The sequence below is a fragment of the Rissa tridactyla genome, chromosome 21 (genome assembly GCF_028500815.1).
Source record: "Rissa tridactyla isolate bRisTri1 chromosome 21, bRisTri1.patW.cur.20221130, whole genome shotgun sequence".
In the NCBI taxonomy this organism is placed as follows: Eukaryota; Metazoa; Chordata; class Aves; order Charadriiformes; family Laridae; genus Rissa; species Rissa tridactyla.
The window spans coordinates 535,763-543,405 of NC_071486.1; positions in this window are offsets into that span (position 1 = coordinate 535,763).

A 7,643-nucleotide genomic window follows, 5' to 3' on the forward strand; every position below is an offset into this window, starting at 1 on the left:
AAAAAGCATGGGGGGGGAAACAACAGAGAGGAAAATAAAACCCAAGAAAAACAAGTGATACAAAAGAAAACAATTGCTCACCGACAACTGACCGATGCCCAGACAGTCCCCAAGCCCCCGCCGTCTTCCGCCCCCCAGTTTCATTGCTGATCGTGGTGTCCTATGCTGTGGGGTACCCCTTTGGTCAGTTGGGGTCAGCTGTCTCAGCTCTGTCCCCTCCCAACTTCTTGTGCACCCCCAGCCCACCCACTGGCGGAGCAACACGAGGAGCAAAAAGGCCTTGTCGCTGTGTAAGCACTGCTCAGCAGTAGCTACAACATCCCCCTGTCCGCACACATCCAAACCAGCCCCATACAAGCTGCTATGAAGAAACGTATCCTCTACCAGTACAGGATGTGAACTGTTTGCCACATTCACTAACTGCACCATCTGCTAACTGGTTTCTTGGTCAAAAGGACCATGCAGCAAAGAATCAGTACAGACAGGAATGTCCAAACACTGGCAATACGAATAAATTGGTAGACGGTGCTACTGCTTGGCCAGGGGAAGAAGGTTAACTTCACAGTGAGAGAGATCTGGTCAAATGGGTGATTTTAGTTACTGACACAAAAAGAGGCCCATTATTGCAGCAGGGCAGGACAAGGTATATTTTCAGTATCTTAACCAAAAGTTGGTGATGGAGAACACAACAAAAATTGTAGGCTAGAATCAGTTTACTCGGGTAATGAACAGAACCTGGGCCAAGAAGTTTAACCAGTACAGTTACCAAAACCTGACACCATTTGAGGAGGAGGGGTACCAACCAGCACCGCAGCACAAAACTCTCAATACAGAGATGGCACTGCGAATAGGTGAGTAATTCAGAAGGCCTTTTAATTGTAAAATAAAGAAAAAATAAGTGGGCTTGATGGAGAAGCTGTTTCAGCTTTGACAAATGTCCGCGGAGGTTTGTTACCGCAGACCAGCAGGGAAGCAGGCAGGGAAGTAGTACTGTGTGAAAGCCAGGACTGAAGTAGCGTTTGAAACAAGCAGGGAATGGAAGCAGCCCCTGCAATGTGGCCGTGCAGAGAACAAAATAATAGGGCAGGTAGCCAAGTCCGTGCTTGCAGGAGCAGGATTCAAACAGTTGGAAGCGCAAATAATGTAAGATTTAAAAACAGGGAATGTATTTAAGGCCATTAAAAACAGTATCTTATTTAAGGATTATGTACAAGAAGCCACGCTAATAGCACATTAAGGTTACAAAGTCAAATGATCAAGGTAGAGAATGCTGATATTAAACTTGCTGGTGAAAAGTTAATCTCCTGTGTACATACACTCTGCTGCAATTCTGCTGACTATCACATAGGAAATCTCGCAAAACAAAAGGAGAGCCCAGCCCTTTGGGGTTCCAATCTGGCAACTCAAGCGCATCCTTCGACTTATTTTGACACTCCCTGCAGGGGGAGGACCAGGTATAAACAAGGTATAATCATATAATTAGAGATAGACCTATTGCACATGTTCAGTGTTCAGGAGAGGAACGATTTCTTCCCTTGTATGAACCACTCTAGCTCTGTCTTCCGCACTCATCATTCCCATATCTAGGGATTTCCAGCCCATCTGGAACGGGGAGTGTTTAGGTCAGAAATTAATTCAGCCCTGTCAGTTGGATACTTTTCAGCTCTAAATGGAAGATATTTCTTGGCACCCAGCAAACATTCCCAAAACCCTCATGGAGAATCCATGTCCTCCCATGGAAGTTTGGCCTGAGATCAGTGGATTAAGCATTTCCACCTGCTCTGCATTCTCCCTAAAGTGTTCCTCCATTTGCTGCGTGCAGCACTTGAGATAAAATGTACAGGTATGCGTGATGGGACAAACATCTCGCACTGCAATCAAAGCCTAGCAATTTGCACTGGTTTGTCCCAAGATTTGCAGCGTCCTGCTCAGACCTGTGCGTCCCAGGTGTGCACCTCCACTTGCACAACCAGTTTTTTTGCAGGGCCCTGCCCCCACCGCCCTGACGGCAGAGGTGTGTTTACCTCCCTTTCCGGGCAGGGCATGTTGATATTCAACTTGCCAAGGAAATGGCAATCTGCTGTGTACATTCCTTCTGCTCCAGAGTGACCCTTCTATTCCCTGGGCATGGGGGCTGGGAGAGGTCTACAGAGAGAGCTGCAACGGTTTCCGATTTTAAACCTATCTAGCGAAACAGAGCGTTCCATTCTGGTTGTATTCTATCGATTTGCACGATTCATTTAGTTCACATCAATAAATTCAGGCAGAATAGGACACAGTGCTGTCTGCTCATGCAGCTCTGGACTACTGACATGCAGTCCGTAAGTGACAGCCAGACCTGAAAGGCCAGATGAGCTAGTTTAGGCAGTACGTGACCACAGCCAGTGCTAAACCAACTAAAAATCTCATCATACCACACAGTAAGGTGCTGTTTTTCCTCATTATGCTAGCTAGGCTTTATACCACAGTTTTTCTTACCTGCCATTCCCTTCCCAGTCTACAGAGAAAAAAAAAGAACAAAGTCCCTGGTTCTCATCTCCTTCCACCTCTCCGAAAGGCTAACGAAAGTGCTGCTTTACTTGTGTCAGGAACCTTGTCCCTCTCCAGCCACTGCAGAGCTGAGAGTGTATTTTGCAATAGCCAAAGGTCGGGGCTGTGCAATAGGAGGCCCCATAAACCTCCACAGCAAGCAGCCCTTGGCAGGGTGTCAGGTCTGACTTCTAGAGAAGGATTAGACCAGATCAGATGATCCCAAGTGAACTGCACCCAGTGTTGCAAAGGAAGATTAAAACAAAACAAAGAATACATGAAGAACCCTGTCAAGACAATTTGGAAGGAATTCCTTGACATGACTAAAAAATACTTGTTCCTGTAGCAATAGAAGACCCCAAATCCAGAAAGACTCTCTGTGTTACCTTCATGGGCCCTGGCAAGGCATTCAGCTACCTGTGGGGAATGGGGCAGGATAAAATAGATGATCAAAAACCTGTAGCCAAATCATAGTTTGGGGTGAGGAAATACAGGCTAGTGGCTCAGGAATTCTCTCAGACAGGAATCTCTGAATGCGGGGAGAATATCCTGGGGTAGTGATGCTATTACACAGGCCTTCTTCTGTATTATTCCCAAGGCATTTGCTATGGGCCACCACAAGAGAAATAATACTGCGCTCAGAAGGTATATAGAATCATAGAATTGTTTAGGTTGGAAAAGACCTTTAAAATCGTCAAGTCCAACCGTTAACCTAACACTGCCAAAACCACCACTAAACCGTGTCCCTCAGCACCATGTCTACCCGTCTTTTAAATATCTCCAGGGATGGTGACTCAACCGCTTCCATGGGCAGCCTGTTCCAACGCTTGACAACCCTTTCTGTGAATAAATTTTTCCTAATATCCAATCTAAACTTCCCCTGGTGCAACTCGAGGCTGTTTCCTCTCATCCTATCGCTTGTTACTTGGGAGAAGAGACTGACCGCACCTCGCTACAACCTCCTTTCAGGTAGTTGTAGTGAGCGATAAGGTCTCCCCTCAGCCTCCTTTCCTCCAGACTAAAGAATCCCAGTTCCCTCAGCCACTCCTCACAAAACTTGTTCTCTAGACCCTTCACCAGCTTTGTTGCCCTTCTTTGGAGGTGCAAAAAACTACTGCACTACAGCACCTGGTATTTCCCATCCAAGTACTAACCATATCTGACCCTGCTTAGCTTCCAAGACCAGACAAGAGAGCTGTTCTCAGGGGTGGTATGAGTAACAGCTGTGGCTCTGGTCCAGTCTGATGACTCTTACATTTATGTCCTTAGCAATTTCCTCATGTGTATAGTCACCCCAGGATTAAAAAATATATATCTAAACCCAACCTCTCGTTCTCTGCCACACCAGCAAAACAGCCAGGAGGCATTAACAATGCAAAGAGGGACCTCACACCAGCAAAAACGGTGAAAACATTCAGCCCAGCACTAATTGCTCCTGTGTCAGCCTTTGACAGATGCACCCGGGGTCAGCACGGATTTGAGCCCTCGCTTGCAGCAAGCCCCTTGCTGCGCGCATGTTGAGGCAATCAATCCCTGCTTTGGAAGGCATCACCCCATCTCGCCCTCAGCAGAGAGCCCCGCAGCCTGCTGATGAATCAATAACGTCCCGGTGGGCCCTGCGCCAGGAAGGGAAGGGGCCGTGTTTGTGAATGATTAACTGCATTACACCTTCCCTTGCCCCGACCACAGCCATGTGTTCTGGTGCTGTTTAATCTGACCTGACCAGAGAAAACCCAGGTGCTCATTCTGGGAAAAGCGATGTGGAAAGAACGGGAGCAAAGAATGAAAGTACATGGGTAACACGAGTGCCTGGGAGCTAAGAAAGAAGATTTTAGATGGCAAACAACACAGGGAGTCATGAGCAGGTGGCCGTAAAGGCTGCAGCTGGCCACAGCCATGTCTTGGTGCAATGGGAGACAGGTGAAAGGAGTGACTGGGTCTGTCCCCACTCGCCTGGATTATTCAATTCACTGTATCAGAAGGTGAAATCCATGTTAAGGATGGAGCTGCTGGAACGTGCTGTGTCCTGCTGTAAGCTGCTGCAAGCACGTTGTGTCCCTTCACCAGCTCCCAGCCAATGTCCAGGGTCAGCTCCAGATCTTGCATCTAGAATTTAAAGTAATTAGTAAAATCAATTATATTACTAGACTGGAAGAGCCATTCAGAGCCACAGAATAAAACCTGTCGCTGAGGAGCAAGGCCCTCGCGCTGATTAGGTACCCTCCTGACCCTGGCCTGAAACATCTCACAGTGCGAGGCTGGTGGCCACAGGGCGTGACTTAAACTAGAGCAGGAAAAAACGCACTGCCCAGGGACACGCAGAGTCCCCGTCTGGTCTCACCCTGTGTCTGCCCTGTTGCGATGTAGGAATTCTCCAAGCAGACATCTGGATTTGGTTTTCTGGGCTTCATAAAGGAGCCGTTTGGGAGGGAAATTCTCTCTCCCATGAAACAGTCAAAGGCGCTGTATGCTTCTGGAAGGAGACAGATGTAAAGCTACGGTGAAGTACACAGGATTGAGGATGGATATTTCAAACTGATGAATTTGCAGTCAGAGAGGAGGAGGTGAACCCCAGTACTGAAAAAATGAAGGTTCATCCCTAAAGCATTGTTCCCATAGCCGTGAAATCTGGATTTTTCATGCCAGCTATACACATGCAGTCCTCAATTCTCACACCCAGACGAGTTTTCCATGGCCTGGGAATGAGGAGGAGTCAAGACCTCACTGAAATCTATGCAACACATTGCTGTTGTCAATCTGAGTGCTGGAAAATGGTGCATGGAAATCCCAGGTCACCTCAAACCCAGTACAGACAGGTAGTTAGCAGACAGATAACAGGGTTAAGGCTATCACATTTTTAGGAATTCACAGATCAAGTGCATGTGCATGTGCATGCATTATTTGTCCAACACTTCTGAGAAAGAACAGAAAGCAAGAACTGCATAGTTGTACATTTAAAGAAGGTTCATCCAAAACCCCCAAGAATCCCCAGGCCCACTGTGCAGCTACAGAGACTTTATCACAGAGTCAGCAAGTCCAGCATTTTCTGAAAGTATCATGTTCACTCAGTACACGGTATGCAGCCAAAGCCTGTGCTCTCTGGGGCTTGATAGCATTACCAGACACAGAGAAATCCTGGACAAATGTAAAAAAAAATCTCAAACTGCAAGCACAAATAATCTCCAGCAGGAAAAGAGAATGTGTTCAAGAAAACCTGGATACATCATAGCTCCTTGGACTTACTGTTTAGTCAGACTAAATCAAACGCATTTCAGTCTGCAATAAACATTCTTCTGGGTATCCAGCCACACAAGCTTCTGTAAAACTGGCTTATTTCTTGTCAGTGCATCAGCTATGAAAAGGCACACCGAGGCAATCTCACCTTGAAGTGCCAACTGCGTGGTCCCGCTGTCTTGACGTCCCCTTTTATGCCCCATGAGAAGCCCAGTGAAGCCCAGTGAATGAAGCTTTATTGCAGCCGATGCAGTACAACAGAAGAGATTTCAGCTGCCCAAGTGGCTGGATGAAATCTGACAAAGTAGCATCAAAACCTGATTTTCTCACCAAAGTCTGACAAATACTTCATGCAGCTGGAGTAGTCCTGGTAAATCCAGATTAACAGGGATAACACTGCTTTTCAGAGCCGAGGTACATGTCAAAAATCCGTTTCCCAATAGCTGTTAAGACAAATCAGACCAGGTAATTAGTACAGTAGTTAAGCGTGTGAAAATCTCAGTTTAAGCCGGACCAGGGCACACCCCAGCCTGGCCTGAATCTCTGATTTTATTTGTCAACTAAGCTGAAAAAAGTACTCACTGCACTCACAAAAAGATACCATCTTGATTTTCTGCTTTTGCAAGGCGTCTGACCCTTCTAGTTTGATGGCCCTGTAACACTTCCAAAGGAGAATAAAATACTACAGTGTGATGCAGTGCCATTGATAGTTGAGTAGATGGGTCTGACCCACTGCTACACTGCATTGGCAGAGTTGAAAGGATGGTTAGAGCATTGTGAGTGTTATTTCAAGGCAGAGCATTTTAAAAGCATGAATCAAATCTTTCAACCTCCTTAGAGTCCCTCTCAATAAAACAAACAAGTCTCCTTGAGGTGGTGGTTTAAAAATAATGAGATTAAAAAAAAAATCATTGCGGGCACTTATTTCACTTATTTTTCATACGTTTTAGAGCTTAGGTCAAACTTTTCTCATAAGCTGAAGATCTCTCTAGTAATTCTGAAGGGCAGAACCAAACATATTTTTCATATTTTTTAAATGAATGCATGAAATTCTCACAGATTCACCTGATGCCTAAAATGGGAGGCTTTAAGGAGAAGTAAAAAAAAAAAAAAAAAGAACTCTGAAATATTTGTAATACAATCACTACATGTAGAAGAATGAAATCCAGTTTGGCCTATTTTCTCTTTTATGCTGCAGGAAAAGGATTCCCAAAGCTGGGTTTGCAAAGGTCCAATCAGTCACGGGTGCTGATATTTTTGTTTCCAACTGAGATGAGCACAACAGATTATAAGAGGAGAAAAAAGAACACGTAACTGTTGGGTTTTTTTCTCTGAAAAGTACAAAAGAAACTAAAATATTGTAGCTATTTTCCTCTTTCCTCTTCCATTAGTAATTGCTATGATGGCTCACGATCACTTCAGTGTGATCGCTCCCATCTGGGTATGAACACCTACAACTGCAGATTTCAGTTCTGCCTGTCTCAGACAACTAGAACTGTCCTGGTTGTCTTTACCAAATATCTTTGCTAACAAGACTGTCTGAGCTACAGGCACTTTGCGGCCAAGAGCAGTGACGCTGGGCAAAACAATTAGTAATAAACAAAGGAGACAAAAAAACAGAAAGACAAGTTCTTTCAGGTCTCGGAGCTGACTGGAGCATATTACAAGAGGTTAGCTGGAATGGGGGTTTACTAGAAGTTTAATGTTGATTGCATTCTTCAGACGTATACCAACTTGATAGCACTAAGCAAATAGTTTGTGCTTGTTGACGATTAGATTACATAAAAGCAGAGAGATTTTTAAAAAACTAATTGCAAAGCTGTACGTACTCCCCTGATGTCAGCTGGCCTAGTCACCCAGCTCGTGGTTCAAGAAAAGGT